Source organism: Ascaphus truei, chromosome 9, assembly GCF_040206685.1.
Source record: "Ascaphus truei isolate aAscTru1 chromosome 9, aAscTru1.hap1, whole genome shotgun sequence".
Taxonomy (NCBI): domain Eukaryota; kingdom Metazoa; phylum Chordata; class Amphibia; order Anura; family Ascaphidae; genus Ascaphus; species Ascaphus truei.
Genome location: NC_134491.1, coordinates 40,657,373 through 40,680,604, shown reverse-complemented (window position 1 = coordinate 40,680,604; position 23,232 = coordinate 40,657,373). Strand labels below are relative to the sequence as shown.

General features: G+C 41.5%; 1 protein-coding gene across 7 annotated transcripts in view; it reads left to right on the top strand.

The window, feature by feature from the left end:
• Nucleotides 1-6,957: 6,957 nt before the first annotated feature.
• The window catches only part of BDKRB2 (bradykinin receptor B2), a 37,587-nt gene continuing 21,312 nt past the window's right edge, over nucleotides 6,958-23,232 (top strand). For 2 of the 7 annotated variants that reach the window (XM_075614425.1, XM_075614422.1), the window contains exon 1: nucleotides 6,958-7,117. The gene's annotated coding sequence lies outside the window, so the exon portion shown is untranslated. The other 5 variants (XM_075614429.1, XM_075614424.1, XM_075614421.1 and 2 more) reach the window with 4 other exon arrangements.

Here is a 23,232-nt window from a genome sequence, read left to right as displayed (position 1 = left end):
TCCAGCATAGAGCATTTGGAAACTTTTCCACATAGGAACTCTCTGTTACAACCCATTACAATGCCGTTGGACATCCTAAAGGGGGACACCAGGAGAGAGGATTCAAGAGGCGGATATCCCACGACAGATCGGGCGAGCGGTGTCCAAAGGGAGCATGTTGAGGCATGAGTTTACTCATGCAACGCTCAATATCCACAGATGTTTGTGAGTTTTAAGTGTTATTGTCCAAAGAATCATTACATTTTATCCCTGGTATCATATTAGGATCGGGTGCTTTTCCTTCTCTTTTCTGTTAAGGTTACGTGGAGGGAGTCTGTTGTGCCCAAGAAGAAGGCTGCCAGTATCCAAAGGAACTATCAAGGTTGACCCAATCGGGTCACAGTGTTACTGGACTTTGTTATACGTTTTTTTTTGGATATTTTATTTCTCTTTCATGTTTTTTTAATACTGTTTAAGTTATTAGCTTATTAGCAACTCTTATTTACTATTTTTTGCATTAATAGCTAGTCATGATTTAGATACAAGATTTTATGCTATGGGCCATGCGCTTTCTTTTTCTTTGTTATATATATATATATATATATATCATTATAATATGTGCTCAGCATCAAAATTCGTTATAACCTCCTATCCACTTTCCCAAATTCACAAGCTGATAAAGCAGTCAAAATTAACAAAAAAAAAATGTTGACAGGTGGGCACAAGTCCAGACTTAGTCACCAGGGCATGAGTTTAACATCAGAATTACCTCGTGGTACAAGACCTAGCACCCACTTAATTCTAAAGTGTTATAATGTTGCACCCTGAAATGACTAAATATTTCTTATTCTAGCATTGTACCAAATGTAACAGACACAAGCAATATCAACATCAGCTCCCCTGTGAATATTAAAATGAAGGAAGATAACATAGGTAAGTGTGCGACCTTTTACTACTCCCCATATCAGTAAAATACCTCGTTTTAATCCTACTTACAGAATAAACACACAGTGTTTCAGACAGAAATATGTTCAAGCTGATACGAGATAAAAAAAGAATCTTAAGAAAGAAAGTACTATTTTTTCTTTATACAGTGCTGCTTATAATCTCCTTTTTGGTCCCTAAGGTACAGGGAGATATGTAAGGGTATGGGGAGATGTGTAGTGTACGGGGAGATATGTAAGGTACGGGGAGATGTGTAAAATAAGGGGAGATATGTAGTGTACAGGGAGATATGTAAGGTACAGGGAGATATGTAAGGCACAGGGAGATATGTAAGGTACAGGGAGATATGTAAGGTACAGGGAGATATGTAAGGTACAGGGAGATATGTAAGGTACTGGGAGATATGTAAGGTACTGGGAGATATGTAAGGTACTGGGAGATATGTAGGGTACAGGGAGATATGTAGGGTACGGGGAGATATGTAGGGTACGGGGAGATGTGTAAGGTTTACACATGATTGCTACCCACCAATCAGGGGCTGGGCATATTGATCGCACCTGGCCCTGAATGTTTCAATGTTCTGGCATAAGGTATAAAAAGGTGAGAGTGAGGCCCCTAGTGAGCTCACGCTCTGGTTATGGGTTCTAGTTGCAGATTCAGAGCTCCAGAGCCTGTCCCGGGCCTGAAAAACAGTCCCTGTAGGCACTGTGTAGGAAGAAGGACAGGGGAAATCTCTTCCCGGAGGTCCCTGCAACTAGTTCTGCCGGGTAACCCCAGTTTTCCCCAGTTGGGTATGTGTGCTGAGCATATGTATAGTTGTTGATATCTCTTTTTTCCAATAAATTAATTTGATGAACTCCTGTGTTTCTGCCTGGCGAGTTGACCCCTCGTGTGATAGTCCGGCTGTCCCCGGACAACAGTTCTGAAAGTGTCTGCTCCACATCAGAGGGTTTGCTCTCAAGAGCTGCTCCTCTCTGCACAGGACCAGCGTGCTAAGGGTTAACATTTTTGTAAATAAATAAAATAAAACATCACACACCAGTCCCTTACAAATGATATGAAATGTATCATGTAATTCCAAAAAGTACAGAAAGATGTACATATGTAGCTAGTGAGTGTGTGCTGAGATAAGATAAACGCATCACTTTGCAGATCAAAGTCCACATTTGAGTGCTAGACCAGCGTTTCCCAAACGGTGGGTCGCGACCCGGCACCGGGCCACGGCACCAAAATTGCCGGGTCGCAGCGAGGCTGGCCGCGCGGTGTCTCCCGTCCCCCCTGCTCAATTTTAAAAAAATGCCGGCGATTTCCCCCTGCGGTCCCGCGCGCTTGCGCAGGGCAAGCAAGGCCTGCTCCCTTCCTCCCCCCCCGCTCCCAACGTGGGACGGAGGAGGAAGTACCAGCTCCTCTGCGGCCCGCACGTTACGTGGGACGTAGGGGGAAGTTCAAGCTCCTACTGCGGCGTGCTTCCCCCCGCAGCCAGCTTCCCCCCGCAGCCAGCTTCCCGAGCTCACCTCCCGTGGCACCCCCTCCCGAGCCCACCTCCCGTCCCCCCAAGCCCACCTCCCGTCCCGGGCAGCAGGGGATATCGGGGGCAGCAGGGGAAAGCATCCGGCGGCAAGGTAAGTCACCCCACCCAGTCACTGCCTCCCACCCAAGTGCCCCTGGTCCCCCTCCCACCCACCCAAGTGCCCCTGGTCCCCCTCCCACCCACCCAAGTGCCCCTGGTCCCCCTCCCACCCACCCAAGTGCCCCTGGTACCCCTCCCACCCACCCAAGTGCCCCATGTCCCCCTCCCACCCACCCAAGTGCCCCTGGTCCCCCTCCCACCCACCCAAGTGCCCCTGGTCCCCCTCCCACCCACCCAAGTGCCCCTGGTCCCCCTCCCACCCACCCAAGTGCCCCTGGTCCCCCTCCCACCCACCCAAGTGCCCCTGGTCCCCCTCCCACCCACCCAAGTGCCCCTGGTCCCCCACCCACCCACCCAAGTGCCCCTGGTCCCCCTCCCACCCACCCAACAGCCCCTGGTCCTCCTCCCACCCACCCAAGTGCCCCTGGTCCCCCTCCCACCCACCCAAGAGCCCCTGGTCCCCCTCCCACCCACCCAAGTGACCCATGTCCCCCTCCCACCCACCCAAGTGCTCCATGTCCCCCTCCCACCCACCCAAGTGCCCCATGTCCCCCTCCCACCCACCCAAGTGCCCCATGTCCCCCTCCCACCCACCCAAGTGCCCCATGTCCCCCTCCCACCCACCCAAGTGCCCCATGTCCCCCTCCCACCCACCCAAGAGCCCCTGGTCCCCCTCCCACCCACCCAAGTGCCCCTGGTCCCCCTCCCTCCCTCCCTCCCTGAAAGTGCCCCTGGTCCCCCTCCCTCCCTAGTGCCCCTGGTCCCCCTCCCTCCCTCCCACCCACCCAAGTGCCCCTGGTCCCCCTCCCTCCCTCCCTTACCCAAGTGCCCCTGGTCCCCCTCCCTCCCTACCACCCACCCACCCAAGTGCCCCTGGTCCCCCTCCCTCCCATCCACCCAAGTGCCCCTGGTCCCCCTCCCTCCCACCCAAGTGCCCCTGGCCCCCTCTCCAGTCACTCACATCCGTCGTTGCCTGTAATTCACTGTTTGTGTCTGTGTGGGTATAGGGGAGAGCGAGTGTGTGTGGGTATAGGGGAGAGCGAGTGTGTGTGTGTGTGTGTGTATCTGTATCAGTGTGTGTGTGTGTATCAGTGTGCGTGTGTATCTGTGTGGCTGCGTGTGTGTCAGTGGCTGCGTGTGTGTGTCAGTGGCTGCGTGTGTGTGTCTGTGGCTGCGTGTGTGTGTGTCAGTGGCTGCGTGTGTGTGTCAGTGGCTGCGTGTGTGTGTCAGTGGCTGCGTGTGTGTGTCAGTGGCTGCGTGTGTGTGTATCAGAGGCTGTGTGTATGTATCAGTGTGTGTGTCAGTGGCTGCGTGTCAGTGGCTGCGTGTCTGTCAGTGGCTTTGTGTGTGTGTGTGTGTATCAGTGGCTGTGTGTGTGTATCAGTGGCAGTGTGTGTGTCTGTGCAGGCCCTATAGGCCAGTATAGGCGATAAAATTTTTAGTGGGTCACGAAGGAGAAGTTCAAAAATAACCGGGTCACGGAAAAAAAAGTTTGGGAAACCCTGTGCTAGACTGTTCTTAAAAGTAAACATACTGCAGCAGCAATAAAGAAACAGATAAAGGAGACAAGGAGAAGACTTGTCCTTACAAGGATCAGAACAAACCTTCTTGAAGGTGCAAAAAGAGTTTCCATTTATTTTTGATTAGCACAAATAAAACATTTCTTTTTACACCTTAAAAGAAGTTTTGCCCTGATCCTTGTAAGGACAAGACACGGACCGAGAGACGTTTTTGAGCTGTCTTCTCTCCTTTTCCTGTTTCTAGTATTAAACCGTTTAGAGACATGCACCTAATATCATTTTTGGCGTATCTTTTTTTACCGTCCGAGTGTATCCTTTTTTTTCTGTGTAAGCAGCATAAAGAAGCATTGTCCCAGAGTATCGCTCGTGAATCGGCGATATCTGCTATTTAAGTTTATGGCGTATATTTCCAGTTTGGGCTTGAAACGCGCGTTTTGATGACTCCAGCTCATTGAATTTGTCCTTCCTGTTTGTGCCTGAGTGCCTCTATATCTGTGGCCTGACTCCAGGGTTGCCACCTTCTACTGAAGGCCAACCCCCCAAAAAAATCCCTTACTTTGTGTGGCGTGGTGGTGCGGTGGCGTCTCTCGGCCTCCTGTTGCAATTTCCCCCTCCAACTGAAGTGAACATGGCTGCGTGGCGTCAAATGACACTGCATTGCCATGGCAACCGGACGCTGTGATGTCATGATGTTACACAGCGCCACTTTGCCATGGCAACATGACATCAACGTAGCATCTGGTTACCATGGCAACGCGGCATCATGTGACACTGCACGGCCATGTTCACTGCAGTTGGAAGGGGAAATTGTAGGAGAATAATGGAAAATGCCGGAGACGCATCCGCATGACACCGCACCCCACCGCCACCCACAGATTCACGGCGGCAACCCGTAGCCCGGTGGTAAGTGCCCGAAACCCGGAGTCTCCGGGTCAAACACGGAGAGGTGGCAACCCTGCCTAACTCCTGTAACAGACCTAAATATATTTCAGAGTTGGGGGGTATTACATATATTGGGTGATGGATTTTTAAATTGAATTTGTCTAAAAACTGAGCTTCTCCGCATCACCTGTTTGCCTCGCACTATTCCCCGCAAACTGTCCCTAAAGGAAATAGCGCTAAAAATATGGTGTCTTGTTAATAGCGTATCACAGGTCGTGTCTTTAAACCAATGTTAAGAGGCATTTTGAACATACCCCATTTATTATTAATACACCAAGCTCTTATGTTCTATTTTGACCAGTCCCAGCTCGCACCAGTGAGAAGCGAATGGTTAGGTCAGAGGTATTCAACTCCAGACCGCCCAACAGGTCAGGTTTTCACGATATCCCTGCTTCAGCACAAGTGGCTCAATCAGTGGCTCAATAATTGACTGTGTCACCTGTGCTGAAGCAGGGATAGTCTGAAAACTTGACCTATTGGGGGGTCTTGAGGACTGACGTTGAGCGCCCCATATCTAGATGTAACAGGGTATGTCTTTTCTGCCTATCTTTCCCCACGATGTTATGTACATCCTGCTAGCTGCAGGCTGTAAGGGGTTAATCTGTGGGCTTGTGACCCCTACCCATGCTCTTCTATGATGGACAGGAGTAAGGTGGGGACTCATGGCCTGTGTAAGCCTATCAGGGATAGGTATAGACCATGAGCCTGCCCCTTCGATTAGAATTAATTAGAGGAAGTTCACATTTAGAGTCAGTCCTGTTCCTGCTCTGGAAGAGAGAGGAAGCAGAGAGCTGTCAGTCTCTCCCATGGTGGGATGAGTGTGCTCACCCTCAGTCTTTGGACTGAGGGAACATCAGATTCAGCCACAGAGGTCCTGTAAGACCAGGGTCCGTCACCATCCAGAGGTCTGGTACCTCTGAAACTGCATCGCTGTATGGAGATCTGCAGTGGATGGCTGTCATGCAATAAAGACCCCTTGTTATGATACTCCTGTCTGAGTATCAGTCCTTGGGCAGGAGGGAGAGAATGTAGTAGTGAGGACTGACTTCTGGACACCCTGGAACTCACTATAGCTGGAGGCGCTGAACACCAAGAGAACGAACCTAAGCCTGTCCTAATCTCCACTACATCGCAGATCAGACTCAGCTCTCCTGACCCTAACAGGCATTGCACCACACACACAGGTAGCAGAGGCTGTGTACCTCCCACCTGAGGGGGGGGGGGTGGGGGGGAGGATTAGTGCTACATAGAGGTAACTTCCTATTGTAAAACGAGAAACTTCAAGTGTCAATGTCACTCCTTGTGAGTTTAGTCTGCAATGCTTTGTAACTCAGTTTTGCTATGGATAGGAAAAAAACAACCTAATAATTAAAAGTGCTTTCTTTACACCGCACTGCCAGTATACTATAGAGTGGTACTGTCACAAGAAACACTTGTCTGATGAGCTTACAATCTAAGCTTAGCGCATGACACACTCGGCTTTCCAGCAGAGTTGTCATTTAAGGAATCATCTTCACTCAAAGTATGTTACGTGGCTAAAAAGGTGTCAAAACACATTCCCCGTACAGTGTAAAAATCCCACGTGTGAGCACATTCACGTCTCGGACACGTCTGTAACCCTGATGTTCCCCATTATCTCTTAGCATACAGCGCTTCCACTGCAGCCAGGGATTCTGGGTAATGATATGCAAATGAGCACTCACAGTGTGTCACCTTTTGTAGGAATCCTCCTGAAACTTTCTCTATGCTGTAAAAATAATCGGTTCCGAACCAACCGTATAGAAATCTCTGCCATCAAGATGCTGCATGCCCCTCTGGCAGCGAAGAGGTTAAAATGAATTGGCCTGGCAGGCAAAGTGTTAATATTCAATGAGTCACAATACAATTCCATATTTAAAAAACAGCTGTATGAACCCTCCTCCTTTGAAGAAGCAGGGGTGTGATGAGATGATATCACTGACAGACTCACACCCCACAAGACAGACACAGACTCACACACACAGGACACAGACTCACACACACAGGAGTACTTTGTGTAACCTGCACACATTTCCTCCAGCTGGCTGCTTCTCCTGGACCTGCACAGCACACTGCTTGGGAGGTACGGTACAGATCTTTCTGTATACTGTAACCGATATGAAAGTACACCCTGCTGTTAGTATTAGCTTTTATTCTATTACCGAATTAGACCGCTGCTCCAAACAATGCGTTGAGCAGAATATATTATAAGCATTGCAAGCCCAGACCTGAGAAAGAAGCAGAACATATCCTGTGAGTAATGTTTGGGTAACACTAATGTCTGTGCTTTTTGGGCTGTATTCGCAGGGGTTGGACGCTATCGGTTTGCTTGCAGGGCTCCTAGTTCTCACTGTTTTGCAATCGTTCCTCCTGCAGCCGCTGAAAACATGTCTCTCTCTCTCTGGGAAATGGGCTGTATACTTTACTGGACACTGCTCCCATTCCCCTTGACTCCAGGTTGAGAGCGGTACACATACTCCTTTCTGTTATTCTGCTGTATACAGTCTTGGTGTACTCATTCATACTCCTTTCTGTTACTCTGCTGTATACAGTCTTGGTGTACTCATTCATACTCCTTTCTGTTACTCTGCTGTATACAGTCTTGGTGTACTCATGCATACTCCTTTCTGTTACTCTGCTGTATACAGTCTTGGTGAACTCATGCATACTCGGACGCACATTTTAAAGTTGCAGCACTGTTCATTAGTTTGCTATCTGTATCTGCTCCCTTCAGCACTTGAGGGGTTAAAAGACACTAGGGTAGATTGCCAGCTCTGTTTGGTTATGGAATAATATTCGCTGAATGAAGAGATTTCCGAGGCTTAATACTGATATGGGGTTTCTTACCCACTATAAGATTTGTTTGTAATGTTTCTCCCTGATAATTGTACCCCCCTGCACCCTCACACCGCGGATGGGTGGTCCTACATATTCTCCACATGTCTCACTATCCCTTTCATCCATTTATTGCCCTGTCTGTTTATTTACTGCCCCCCTGCCATTCTCTGCCTGAGATTAGATTGTTATCTTGGATTTTACACCTGAGTTAAACCCCTGGGATATTCTGTAAATCAGTATTGTGTCCTGAGGAAGAGAGAGAACTCTTGAAAGTGCGTCCTAAAATATCAAATGTTAGTCCAAATAAAAAAGGTATCACCTACGGTAATACTGAAGTACGCACTTACTCTGCAATTTCGCACCCGGACTATCCCCGCTGTTTCTAGTTCATTTAAGGTAGGTGTAAAAACTTCTCAGACACACAGAAACTGTGAGTGTGTCATGTTACATACATTATATAAGTTATATGTTATATATGTGTCATGTTACATACATTATATAAGTTATATGTTATATATGTGTCATGTTACATACATTATATAAGTTATATGTTATATATGTGTCATGTTACTTACATTATATAAGTTATATGTTATATATGTGTCATGTTACATACATTATATAAGTTATATGTTATATATGTGTCATGTTACATACATTATATAAGTTATATGTTATATATGTGTCATGTTACTTACATTATATAAGTTATATGTTATATATGTGTCATGTTACATACATTATATAAGTTATATGTTATATATGTGTCATGTTACATACATTATATAAGTTATATGTTATATATGTGTGTCATGTTACATACATTATATAAGTTATATGTTATATATGTGTCATGTTACATACATTATATAAGTTATATGTTATATATGTGTCATGTTACATACATTATATAAGTTATATGTTATATATGTGTCATGTTACTTACATTATATAAGTTATATGTTATATATGTGTCATGTTACATACATTATATAAGTTATATGTTATATATGTGTCATGTTACATACATTATATAAGTTATATGTTATATATGTGTCATGTTACATACATTATATAAGTTATATGTTATATATGTGTCATGTTACATACATTATATAAGTTATATGTTATATATGTGTCATGTTACTTACATTATATAAGTTATATGTTATATATGTGTCATGTTACATACATTATATAAGTTATATGTTATATATGTGTCATGTTACTTACATTATATAAGTTATATGTTATATATGTGTCATGTTACATACATTATATAAGTTATATGTTATATATGTGTCATGTTACTTACATTATATAAGTTATATGTTATATATGTGTCATGTTACATACATTATATAAGTTATATGTTATATATGTGTCATGTTACATACATTATATAAGTTATATGTTATATATGTGTCATGTTACATACATTATATAAGTTATATGTTATATATGTGTCATGTTACATACATTATATAAGTTATATGTTATATATGTGTCATGTTACATACATTATATAAGTTATATGTTATATATGTGTCGTGTTACATACATTATATAAGTTATATGTTATATATGTGTCATGTTACTTACATTATATAAGTTATATGTTATATATGTGTCGTGTTACATACATTATATAAGTTATATGTTATATATGTGTCGTGTTACTTACATTATATAAGTTATATGTTATATATGTGTCGTGTTACATACATTATATAAGTTATATGTTATATATGTGTCATGTTACTTACATTATATAAGTTATATGTTATATATGTGTCATGTTACATACATTATATAAGTTATATGTTATATATGTGTCATGTTACTTACATTATATAAGTTATATGTTATATATGTGTCATGTTACATACATTATATAAGTTATATGTTATATATGTGTCATGTGACTTACATTATATAAGTTATATGTTATATATGTGTCATGTGACTTACATTATATAAGTTATATGTTATATATGTGTCATGTTACATACATTATATAAGTTATATGTTATATATGTGTCATGTTACTTACATTATATAAGTTATATGTTATATATGTGTCATGTTACATACATTATATAAGTTATATGTTATATATGTGTCATGTTACTTACATTATATAAGTTATATGTTATATATGTGTCATGTTACATACATTATATAAGTTATATGTTATATATGTGTCATGTTACATACATTATATAAGTTATATGTTATATATGTGTCATGTTACATACATTATATAAAGTTATATGTTATATATGTGTCATGTTACTTACATTATATAAATTATATATGTGTCATGTTACATAGTGAGGCTATTTAAACCCTTGTGCTGACAGAAGGCAATGATGTGCATTTGAAAGCAAACCTTCCCTTCTATATAGAAGGGTAACGGGTAAGATTGCTTTTACTGTATTTTGGAGCCAGCGTGACTTTGTGCTACTTTCAGCCAGTGGGGTACAGGCAGAGAACAATCTGAGCGTTCGTTAATCCTGCTGTGGAATTACTTTGTACAAATTTAACATGAAATGAACGTGAGGGGAAGTAAATAGTTTGTCTGAACACGTGTGACACTTCCAGCTCTCTTTTTAGATCAGCAAACATACAGGAAAGGTTTTGACCTGTCATAAAAACAATTATTGTATTTTGAACATAATTTCTAACCAACATTAACTACTGAAGTACCAGATTGATTAAAATACTTAATATCACCCGCCATTTTTATTACAGGCACTTAAAATGTGGAATTCATTACTCATGGAGACTGTGATGGCAGATATCTTTAAGAAAAAACTAGACATCTCTTTAGTAAGGGAAGGTATACAGGGATATACCAAATAAGTAAACATGGGAAGGGTGTTGATGCAGGGAGTAATCTGATTGATAATATTTGGAATCAGGAAGGAATTAATTTTTCCCACTTATGAGATATCATTGCATAATGTTTCACTGGGTGTTTTCCTCTAGATCAATAATCTGTAAATACAAATATAGGATAAGTAACTGTCGTTTACATTTAACATAGGTTGAACTCAATGGACACTTTTTTCAACACCCTCTACTATGTAACTATGTGACTACATAATGACCCCTTCATTTCTTTACATACACACACACCATCCATGCATCATATATACACCCACCATCCATGCATCATATATACACACTTATACACCATCCATACATTAAAAAAACACTTAGACACCGTCCATGCATTATATATACACATAGGATACCATCCATGCATTATATACACATTTGCACACCATCCATGCATCATATACACACACACGCACACCATCCATGCATCATATATACACACACACCATCCATGCATCATATATACACACGCGCACACCATCCATGCATTATATATACACACCCCATCCATGCCTTATATATACTGCTAACACTATACGTAATGTTTTGTTAGTTTAACTGAAAATGAATGTGAGTTGCCACACGTGTCTTCTTTAATTGCCATGAGTGATAGAGCTGTGCATTAGCAATAATACAATTTGAAGTGGAAGTGCTTAGGAAATTGAGATGTACAGTAATAAGAGTGTTAATTGGATTCAGAGCAGCACTAATTAATGGACACATGGACATATAACAAAATCATTGAATATATCACCTCTTATCCACTATGCACTTAAATTATACGTAAACTTGGCGTTAATCCAGTCCAGACCCTGAAGTAGCACGTTTGCAGTGTCTGGATGGGTGTAATAGTTAGGCATAAATTAAATAACACAGAATTATTTCTCTGGGTTATATGCCTCTCATCTCTTATCTATCACTTCAGCAAAAGCCATATATTTTCAGTCTGGGTAGGAGTTAAGTCAACACTGATATAACGTGGCGTTAAGAATATGTTAATGAGGTATGGCTACCCTGGATAATGTACACAGGCAGCCAAATTGTAGCCTTAAGCTCTCTAAGCTTGTAATACCCCAAAACCAACCCTACTCCACGGGTGGAGGACAACCTGGCCGCTTCCTTCTGCCCATTTATATTTGTCAGGTTATGGAATCTTATATGTTCCTGTCCATCACTCCGGTTCCCCCAGAGACAGATCCCATAATGTGCGAGGAGGCCGCCCCTGAACCTTCCCGCAAACCAATTTATGATATGTATATGTAGAGTACCAAGTTTTTGAAGCTCCACCTAAAAGCTGCTCCCCTCCCCCTTGTCTCCCCCTCCTCCTGCCTTTTCTTTTATGTACCCAATCCCCATCTCCCCCCCCCCCCCATGATCACCCACAGAACTATGTTATATCTCTGTATTTTTCTGCTTTAATACCTAATAAAAAATTTAAGTTGAAAAAAAAAAAGAATATGCTAATGAGATGTATTTTGGGCGCTGTTTTTGTGAAGGATTATGTTTGTGGATACCACGATAACTCAGAGAATATAACATCCTTTCCTGCTTTAGTTAATATCTCATTATGGTCCCTGGTTTACCAGGGCTTACTTCAGCTAGGCCCAAAGCCCACTGAGAAGTTATGCTATGAATGCCGCTAGGTCTGGGATACAATGCTTGTAATTTGCTACCATTTACATAAGCCTATTCTAACAACTATGGATTTAATGGAATATTGTTTATACAGTACACCACTGCCTGACAGTGGGATTATCCATTGTTATATTATCCATTATTAGAGAAAAATGGGATAGGAACCTATGAACACACATTTACATTGTAAATATCTACTAGATAAACAAACCTGTTAAGTACTTCATCTCTACCTTAATGTCACATGCCAATTATTTGTCTCTGCATGCAGATCTCAGCAATTCCCACCCTACCCTCTCATACATTGAGAGCCATAATTACTAAGCAATGCTACTCCACAAACTACCTTCCATGCTGGAAGACACTACCGCCCATTCACTTGAATGGACCATGTTTACTAAACCAAGCTGAAACGTGTCTTGTTGAGTAACACTTAGTAAATATGGTCCCCATGTGAGCCTGATCCTGTAACAGCTTTTAGAAGCCATGATGGATATTAGAGCGTTCCCGGTGTGTGAATGGGAATGAGAAACAGATTTATTAAAGAAGAAAAATGTCACTAAAAGCAGCGTGGTTTTTATTAATAAATCTAGTGCTGAGTTTTTGTAATAGTTTTGTCTCGAAGTTTCCAGCCAAGAGATGTTGATTATTAACCCTTTGCAACCACACTGCCATAGTCTATGTAGACCCATTTATTGGAAGGAGAAACCACTCTCAAGCATCAACCGCCATAATAGTTTTGGTGAATGTTTTAAATTGTATTGTATGTCTTTATTTATATAGCGCCAAAAGTGTACTCAGCGCTTTACAAAGAATACAGTACGGGAAATTATAATAATACAATAAGCGCAGCAAAATCAGACAATAGGAAAGGAAATCCCTGCCCCTACGAGCTTACAATCTAAGTGGAATTTGGGGAGAGTTACAGAGACAGCGGGTGAGGTGCTGTAGATGGCTGTGCTTGGCCACAATGGTTGGTACGAGTGTGTATGTGTAAGGAATCGGAGGCCACGTCCCTTGTGGCGTGATCCCTCCTTACCCACTACCAGTACTGCAGCAGCTGCTGCCCCTGCCCCCCGTCGCTACCCATGCCGCCGCCCAGTGCATACCTTGAACTCTGCCGCCGCCATCTTGGATTCTGGCACTGGTGTTACAGACTCTCAGCTGTGCTCTGCTATTTCCTGGTCTCTCAGCCACTCACGAGCAGCTCCTCGCCACGCCTCCGCCATGCCCCTCGTCCGGATTGATCACTGTCGCTTTAAATATCCTGCTTTGCCTTCACTTCCTTGCTCTGCATAGCTCCTTGCTTCCTGTATAGCCTGGAAACTGTGTCATGCTCCTGTTTGTCTTTACTCCTACAGATTTGAACCGGCTTGTCTGACTTACCTCTCTGGCTCCCGACTTCGACTTACCCATCACGATTCTTACCTCTCAGACCCTTGGACACGGAAACGGATTTAACTACGGAACTCTCTATACTCCTGAACTCGGCAAGTACAACGACTATTCTGAATCTTAATCCAGGCCTGGCCACGCTACAACCACATCCCGGACCCGCTCCCTCTGCTGTCAGTGTGTATATTCAACATTCCACCTCAGTACAGGGGACTGGCCTGGTCTGCGGGCTGCACAGCGTGACAGTATGTCTGGCTTCAGGCTTAGGGGAGATCCCCAGCAGCAGGAAAGGGTAGATAGAGGGTGTGAATAGAGGATTTGTGTGGGGTGCTTTTTTTGAGGGGTAAAGAAGTTGTTGGGAGGGAGGTGTATAAATAATGGTGCAGTGGGGAGTGGGGAAGTTGGAGAGAACAGAGACGTTCACAAAGGAGTGACGAAACAGTAAACAGAAAATCAGTAGGGAGGGTATAGTGAGATACAGGCGGAGAGACTTCTCAGTTATTGGAGGATAGGAAGCGTAAAAATAATCACAGCATTTAGAAAGTCAAGTGCTTACAGTGCAAAGTTGTTGTAGTGGTGCAGAGTCCAGATCTTCCTCTAATCTTCACCTCCATTTAACTCCACAATTAAGGCTGCGCTTATAGTGCCGGCGACGGCGACAGCAACGTTGCGTCAAAACAAATGCATAGCCGCTGTCGCGTGCGCTTATAGTAAGCACGACGCGACGGCTGGTCGCGATCGGTTGAAGTCATCTATAAGTGTAGCCTAACTCTACCTAAACTTTAAATGTGACACCTCCTGCTCCCAGTCTCTCTCTCTTACAATCTGCAGCTCCCCCATCACTTCCTGCTCCCGTGCATCTGATCTAACATAATGCACTGTAGGCTCTATGTCAGCTATTTAATACCAGCAGAAGGGGCGGGGCATGTGTAATATCACACTGTCAGCACTTATGACTCCATCGGGCATCTTACTGTCCTTTAGCTTGTTTTTCTTGCAGCTACCTGGCTATATATGTTACAATATATTTTAGCAGATTAAGCAAAATAGAAAACTTGTGCTCAGCTACCTCATCTTTCCCAAGGCCGACAGCCGGTACATCACAGACTCTATAAGGGGGTTAATAGATAAGACGAGGGGCCCAGCTAAACACAGAACTTACAGTTTCAGCATTAAGGAAAGTTTGAAGGGAAAAAACGTATTCTACACACGCATGCACGCACACACGCACACACACACACTTTCACTTAACCCATAATGCAATGAAACACAAAGCATGACTGTTCTTATAGCCATGGAAGACAAAAGCCGGGTTATAGCTATGCATAGAAATAATGTGACAATATTATTCTTCCATACTCCCAATGTCCTATGATCTCAGATCTTTCAGTGTCTTGCAGCTATTGGCCAGAGGGCATGACCATATGCTTATGTGTATCCTTAGGCGTTTACATGTTTAAATATATATATATATATAAAACAAACAAGAAAGTAGCTCCAAAAATGAGTGATACTGTGCTATAATGTGAACATGTAAAATATATGTATATATAGTATAAAATAAAGTGATAATCACAAAAATATGTATAAATGGCAAATATATACTTAATGATCACAAAATGACTAATTCAAACAACCAATGAAAGCAACAATTAAAATATAACACATTAATATAACAAAATAAATAATAATTATTGAAAAATATAAAACCAGTCCCAATAAATAGTCCAAAGGATATATAGAATAAAATCCAATAGAAGGGGAACTTCAGGCTGCTCTCAAACGGATGAACCACATCCAGTGGAACCTGTAGAAAAGAAAAGAGGAGAGAGCGCACGCCCCATAGCGTAAAATAGTAACAATTTATTGGGGGGGATGGGAGAGGGATAAGAATCGCATTCACAAGATTTCAAATATAAAAGCACGATTGTGAATAAATATCACCGCCAAGTTGAATAATCACCGCAGTCCATGGATAGTGTCCACCGGAAAGATGATACTCTGTACTTGTAGTCAGTCAGACTTGTAAACCTCCTGGTGTAGCCTTTCCGTTGGTTTTCTCCTGCTCGTCACGACACTGCGTCAACACGGAAGTGCGCGATCTGGTCGGGTCGCGCAGGTTGTTTGCATAGACCTTCTGTTCCTCTGCACTAAGTGAGACATCCAGTTGAGCAGGAGAAAACCAACGGAAAGGCTACACCAGGTGGTTTACAAGTCTGACTGACTACAAGTACAGAGTATCATCTTTCCGGTGGACACTATCCATGGACTGCGGTGATTATTCAACTTGGCGGTGATATTTATTCACAATCGTGCTTTTATATTTGAAATCTTGTGAATGCGATTCTTATCCCTCTCCCATCCCCCCCAATAAATTGTTACTATTTTACGCTATGGGGCGTGCGCTCTCTCCTCTTTTATTTTCTTATATATATATATATATATATATATATATATATATATATATATATATATATATATATATATATTGTGACAAACGCCCCTCTTTTGTAGCGCTGACGTCTGTCTGGGTTCTTCCCGAAACAGTCTTCTAGGGTTATTTATACAAAAAACAGGATCATGCAAAGTATTATGCTGCTTAACTCAGGCTTCTGCCTGCTTTATTTTCATCCATGTAAGGTACTGCAGCTTTAACATGTGTAGGTTAGAGGTACTCAGATACTTTCATTCAGCAGTTCACACATTTCAGTGTTACAGTATTACCCACACTGTTATTTTTAAGTAATAAAACCAAAATCATATAAACAAAATCCTATCCCTTTCAGGGATCTAACTAAACATCAGAATCAGTCTCTCCAACAGCTGCTGGCCAACTAACCTGGTTCCCCAGCTTAAAACAATGCTCTCTCATTTATGGTCACTAGATACAGCACAGTCTTTTAGCAACAGCAATAACCATTTGTTTTGTCTTATCTGTTCGTGGTGGAAACTCGGTCCCAAGTGTCCAGGCAAATCCTCTGGTACTGTGATACTTGGAGGGGCAGTCAACCCCGAAACTGGATACCGGGGAGCAGCGATACCCCCAGTCTCCAGGCTCTAAGGAGAGAGAGTGAAATGCAAAACCTCTCTGCTCTAAATACGTGTGCATGTGATTAGAAGAGCAGGTGAGGGAGAACTAGAGCCATTGTAATCTGTGGTCTGGATTTTCCATCCAGCTGCCTGAGTTAATGGGAAGCTGTGGAACGGATCATTTTTAACTATTCCTGCACTTTTTGACCTAAAATGGGTCAGAAAGCTGCCTGACATCATAATACTGAGTTAAGTTATGGTGAGTAAAAAAAGTGACAAAAACCCTCCACAGGAAAGCAAATATGCAAATATAGCTGTATGCTCATCTGCATGTCTTAGGCAGGTCTGCAACCCCGCCTTTCCCCATTATCACCCAGCATACAGCACTTCCACTGCAGCAAGGGATTCTGGGAAATGGCATGCAAATGAGCACACAGTGTCACTTTTTGCCTCAATTACTTAACTCAGTATTATGGTTTAGCCTATCCCATAGCCTCTCTTGCATTCCCAGTAAAATCAACCCCACACTGATGAGACCCATCAAGGTCGAAACAGCTGTCTGTGGGTGGTTATATAATGCCAGGGTATCATGGATGGGAAGGTGTATGCAGGAGATAGATCCAGCACACTTGAACTTTTATAATAAATTGAATTTATTAGACAGTGATCAACGTTCTAGTCCCCGACGGGGCCTTTGTCAATATAGTATATAGCAAATGGAAATATTACTGTATGCTCACTTGCATGTCTGCAACCCTGCCTTTCACCATTATCACTCAGCACACAATGCTTCCACTGCAGCAAGGGATTCTGGGAAATGACATGCAAATGAGCACACAAAACCATAGAACATGGTCCCCTATAAGCTTATGCGTGCTGTATTTCACAACTTTGAGCACAGCCTGGGTTAAGATGCATAGCCAGTAAACCCACCCACAGATAGCCGTTTTGACCTTAATGGGTCTCATCAGTGTGGGGTTGGTTATACTGGCTTTGCAAAATGACGCATGGGATAGATTTCACCACACTTGAAACAGCTTCCAAAAAATCAATTTCTGCACGGTTTGGACATGCGAGGAGGGTTTACAGAATAGTAAAGCGCGCCAATCCCATCGGAAATTCCATCGGAAACCGCACAGATTTTCAGTACTCGCCATTACTAGAATATTACCTTATGAATAAAAAATGAGAATTTATTGCAGTGCATCCTAATTACTCTAATGACTGGGACTGAAAAATGAGTACAACTGATACGCACAAAATCAACTGTAATGGTTTGTAGAGTGGGAATGGATCTATTCTCTGGTGGAACTGTTTGTATACAGGGTATTATATACAGGGTATTATATACAGGGTATTAGCTAGTTTGTTTTCCTTGGTAGAGTCACAATCCCTTTGGCATTACAAAATTGATCTTCAAAGTCACGTTACCTCTGGTGCAATATTTGGTAAATATATATATATAATGCGATTACTGCGATTGCAATGACTTTTTCACAATTAAAGTATAATTGTTGATCAGATTTCCTCCTTTCAAATTTCCTAAATTTGGAAATTAAACAAATCCAAGTTTAATAAACCACCAACTGAGTTTATTAGGGTTGAATTCTCTAAATATTAAGCTTTTACTGCTATTGCCTTTGCCAACATGAACATTAACAGCAACAATCTCTGTGCTGCTTGTGTACTTGCAAAGATTAACATAAACTCTGACATACCTAAGGCTGCAAGACATCAACAACTTCTATGAAGCCAAAGCATGCTGTAGCTGTACCCTGCATCAGCACAAGAGAAGATGTATATCTCTTTGGACATTACAAACTCTTTCAGCATTTGGAACAACTTCCTCTGGAATATAACTTCTGTTATGTTGGCTTCCACAATGCTTTAAATGTAATATTATTATTTAAGTTTTGAAGAGTACCTTGTATTATTATTATTTCCCCTATTCTGTTTACACTGCTATTTCTCCCTAGTTGTATCTGCTTATTTGCTCATATTATCTGAATAATTCATTTTGAAAAATCCTATCCTTTGCTCTCCTCAACTAAACCCCTTTTTCAGGCCCTGGATGAAACTGCAATACGAATCGCGCTTATCTGACGGAGATAAGAAAAAAAAGATAGTTATTAAAAGTGGTTTGGCCTTTTGCACTTAACGGTGCTACTAGAATCAGCTAGTTGTCCAAAAATGTAAGTTTCGTCCTTTTTGGTAATTCCCCCTAGATTTGCACAGCCGGATTGAAACAGCTTCTAAAAAATCAATTTCTGTACGGTTTGGACATGCGAGGAGGGTTTACAGAATAGCAAAGCGCGCCAATCCCATCGGAAAAGGTTCTTTCCGCACAGATTCTCAGAACTCGCAATTACTAGAATATCCCTCTATGAATTAAGAATGAGAATTTATTGCAGTGCTTCCTAATGACTGGGACTGAAAAATTAGTAAAACTGATACGCACAAAATCAACTGTAATGGTTTGTAGAGTGGGAATGGATCTGTTCTCTGGTGGAACTGTTTATGTACAGGGTATTATATACAAGGTATTATATACAGGGTATTAACTAGTTTGTATTCCTTGGTAGAGTCACAACCCCTTTGGCATTACAAAATTGAGCTTCAAAGACACGTTACCTCTGGTGCAATATTCGGTAAAGGGATACCCCATTCATTTTTCAGTAACTTATTAATGCTTCTTAATGACTACCTCTTGTCACTGATGTATGAAATATTTCATTTCTAGCAGGATTTGTTGGAGGCGTGTGTAATAATTTCTTGCAGTCTATAAACTAAATGTAGGAAGGAAACCAATTAACAATGTTAATTAAAAAATAAAAATCTCATCCCACCCACTGATGTGATTATATGTTATATTAATCAGTGTCACATACATGGAGCCCATAATACCGTTAGTGCTGAGCTAGTTCATAATGTATAAAGCTGTTAGGTTGTTAGAGAGAATCAGGTTAGTATATACTGCAACTTGCTTTGTGACTATACAATCCACATCACTACATCTGTGCCCATCTGTGCCCATGACACTGATAATCATATACTGAAGGTCCACTCAAGGTTCTTCTTTGCTCTCTGATAGTGCCAGTAGATTCTCTCTCACACCCATTCAGCATTAACTGTCATTGACTTGAATATCAGTTATCACCGAATCGGGGTCAGTCCCCACATCGCGGCTGAGTGATGCCAGCCTTAGAATTACAGAAGATCCAGAGGGTGAACGGAGCACAGCATGCAAAAAAGTATGGAGCTATTATTTTTCAAAGAGCCGAAACGCGCGAAACACAGTAGAGTGATCCACCCTGCTCACGCCATGTGGTCACCTCATTAAATACAGCTGTTTTTAATGTAGAGAATAATCCCAAGGATTGAAGCGGAGCACAGCTGCAAAGATGGGGCCAGCACCAATGAGAATGGTTAAAAAGTTATACTTTAATAAACATAGTCACAGGGAACAGAGATCCACACTCTTACGCGTTTCAGGCAAACGCCCTTTTTCAAAGAGTAGATTCGCAGCTGTTCTTACTCCCGGTCTTATAGATGATCCCTTGCCTCCAAACACTGATGACGCAGTGTCGATTGGCGCAAAAAACACACCCACAGTTCTTATTGGAGGGAGCCAACTTCCTATCAGCTGTCTGAAATGGAAGGTGCGTCCCCTACAGACGGGTCTATTTTGATCTGGTTTGAAACTGATTGGCCGGCGAAGCCGGCCAATTCAGTTGAACAGCAATTCTACTTGTTACCAAGTAGAACAAAGATAAACCAGTCAAACAAAAATTAAATGAACCCAACAAGGCACTGATGAAGTGCACTTAAAACAGAAGGGTTAAATCTGAAGAACCCTGATTGGTGGATACCGAGCAAAGCACCCCGCCTAACGCCCACTGGGAGGCATCCCCTACAGACGGGAGAACATGTATAGACAAATCGGAAGTAAATCTAAGTTACTAACATAGACAAAATGAGACAGAAAATACAATGAATGCACAATAACTTCTAATAATCAAAAACAATCGAATAAATCTAATAAAACGGCGAATTGGTTTCCTATATGGATGTAGGACATAGATTAGATGGATAAGATAGAATAGATATCCTTAAACTAGACAATAATATTATCATATAACATGCACATGACATTACAGATGATGATAAAGATAAGTATGAATAACTATCCATCAAAGAAACTTGTGCTATTAATATATATATTAAACAGCTCCAACATAGTTTTATCAGACATAATGTAATATAGCAAACAATAATATGAAGAAATATCAAAAATTGAATTGAATATATATCCATTAGAAACAACTAATTGTACTCATAAACCAATGGTATATGATACGTTAATTATTATTTATTATTTGTCATATATCCATCTATTCAATTTTATAAATACTCCCTATCAAGCAGAGAATCATAGCACTATGAGCGTCAAGGTAAAGAGAAATTATTACATTTGTAGCAGTCCTTCTAGATTCATCTTATTGAGAACAAAAAATAGTGATCAATACATATATATAGCTGGGGAGCGATGTATAGAAATTACTATTGTTTCTATTTTAAGAAATGTTTTAGCTCCCAATCTTGGTTCATGCCCCTGGGTGCTAATGTCCCAAGGGCATAAATCCAATGCATCTCTCTGCAGTTGAGCAGAGCTTCTCTATCTCCCCCCTGGAATTGGTGTGTATGTGTTCTATGTGTTCCATGTACTAAGTGAACCTTGGGGGCAATTGTTGAAGTGACGCGCTACAGGGAACCTATCCTCCTGATTTTTAATACTTCTGATATGTTCAGCTATTCTAAGTATTCTAATAGTCCTGCCTATGTATCCACTCTCACAGGCACATTTGAGTAGGTAAATTACAAAATTGGCATTGCATGTTATGAATCAATAAATATAATATTTCTGATCTGTATAAACATTCCTTATAGATTTTATTGGTGTAGCATATCTGCAGAGATTGCAATCTCCGCACTTGAAAAAGCCCTTGGGTATATTTTTGTTTTTAACCTTAGTTTTGGCTGAGCAGTATAAACTGGGTGAAATATGGCTCCCTATGGTCTTTGCTTCTTACACACCATTCTGGGGTTAGATTCAGTTTAGAGTTCTAAGTCTTTATCTCATTTTAACATTTCCCAGTGTTTGTGTAAAATACACCTAATCTGCGCAGCTTGTTTTGAAAAGGTGCTTATACAGAGTGGTTATACAGAGCGGTTATACAGAGTGGTTATACAGAGTGGTGTTTAGCTAGTCGAGTCATTTTGAAAATAATTTTTTCCTCTTTTATTATTATTTTTATTTGATTTAGCTTTACCAGAAGTTCTCTTCTATCAGTGCATAGAGCCTGTTCGAAGGCGACCTCCAAATCAGTCTCTCTGTAACCACGATTTCTGAATCTCATCTTCAGTTCTTCTGCTTGTTTAAGAAAGGACTCTTCTGTAGAACAGATTCTCCTAAGTCTTAGTAACTGTCCTTTGGGAATGCCCCGTATTAAGAATCTTGGGTGGGCACTATTCGATCTGAGCAGGGAATTTCAGGAGTTCTCCTTTCCATAGATGTTGGTTTGTATTTTTAAATCAACATCTATATATAAATGTATATCCAAATAATCAATTTTAGTATCATGAAACATATGAGTAAATTTTAAATTATAAGTATTAGCTTCAAGATATTCCAAAAAAAAGTGTGAAGTGTGTCTAAATTCCAAATAAATAATAAATCATCTATATAACGACGATAAAATATAATGTGTTCTCTGAAAGGATTGGTGTCACCAAAAATGTGAGTAGTTTCCCAGAATCCCATTAAGAGGTTAGCGTATGAGGGTGCATGTATATAATGTAGCTTTTGCATTGTAGCATCATACTTTTTTGCATGCTGTGCTCCGCTTTCCTCACCCTCTGGATCTTCTGTATGACGCTACCAGCGTGAAGCGCGCACTGGAACAGGAAGCATCAGACTGAGAGTAACTACAACGTTATTACCATTCCACTTTACAGAGAAGTGTATATATCCATATATTAAGCTCTAGGGTGGGTTGTACACATAGGTAGAGAACAAGCCAAGACTGCTTAATCCCAGTCATTGACTCCATTATCTACCGGAGGACTATATATAAATATTATTTTTTTTTGTAGCAGTGTGACTTTGTGTAGTGCTGTGACTTTGTGTAGCGGTGTGACTTTGTGTAGCGGTGTGACTTTGTGTAACATTGTGACTTTGTGTAGAGGTGTGGCTTTGTGTAGAGGTGTGGCTTTGTGTAGCGGTGTGACTTTGTGTAGAGGTGTGACTTTGTGTAGTGGTGTGACTATGTGTAGCGGTGTGACTTTGTGTAGCGTGTGACTTTGTGTAACATTGTGACTTTGTGTAGAGGTGTGACT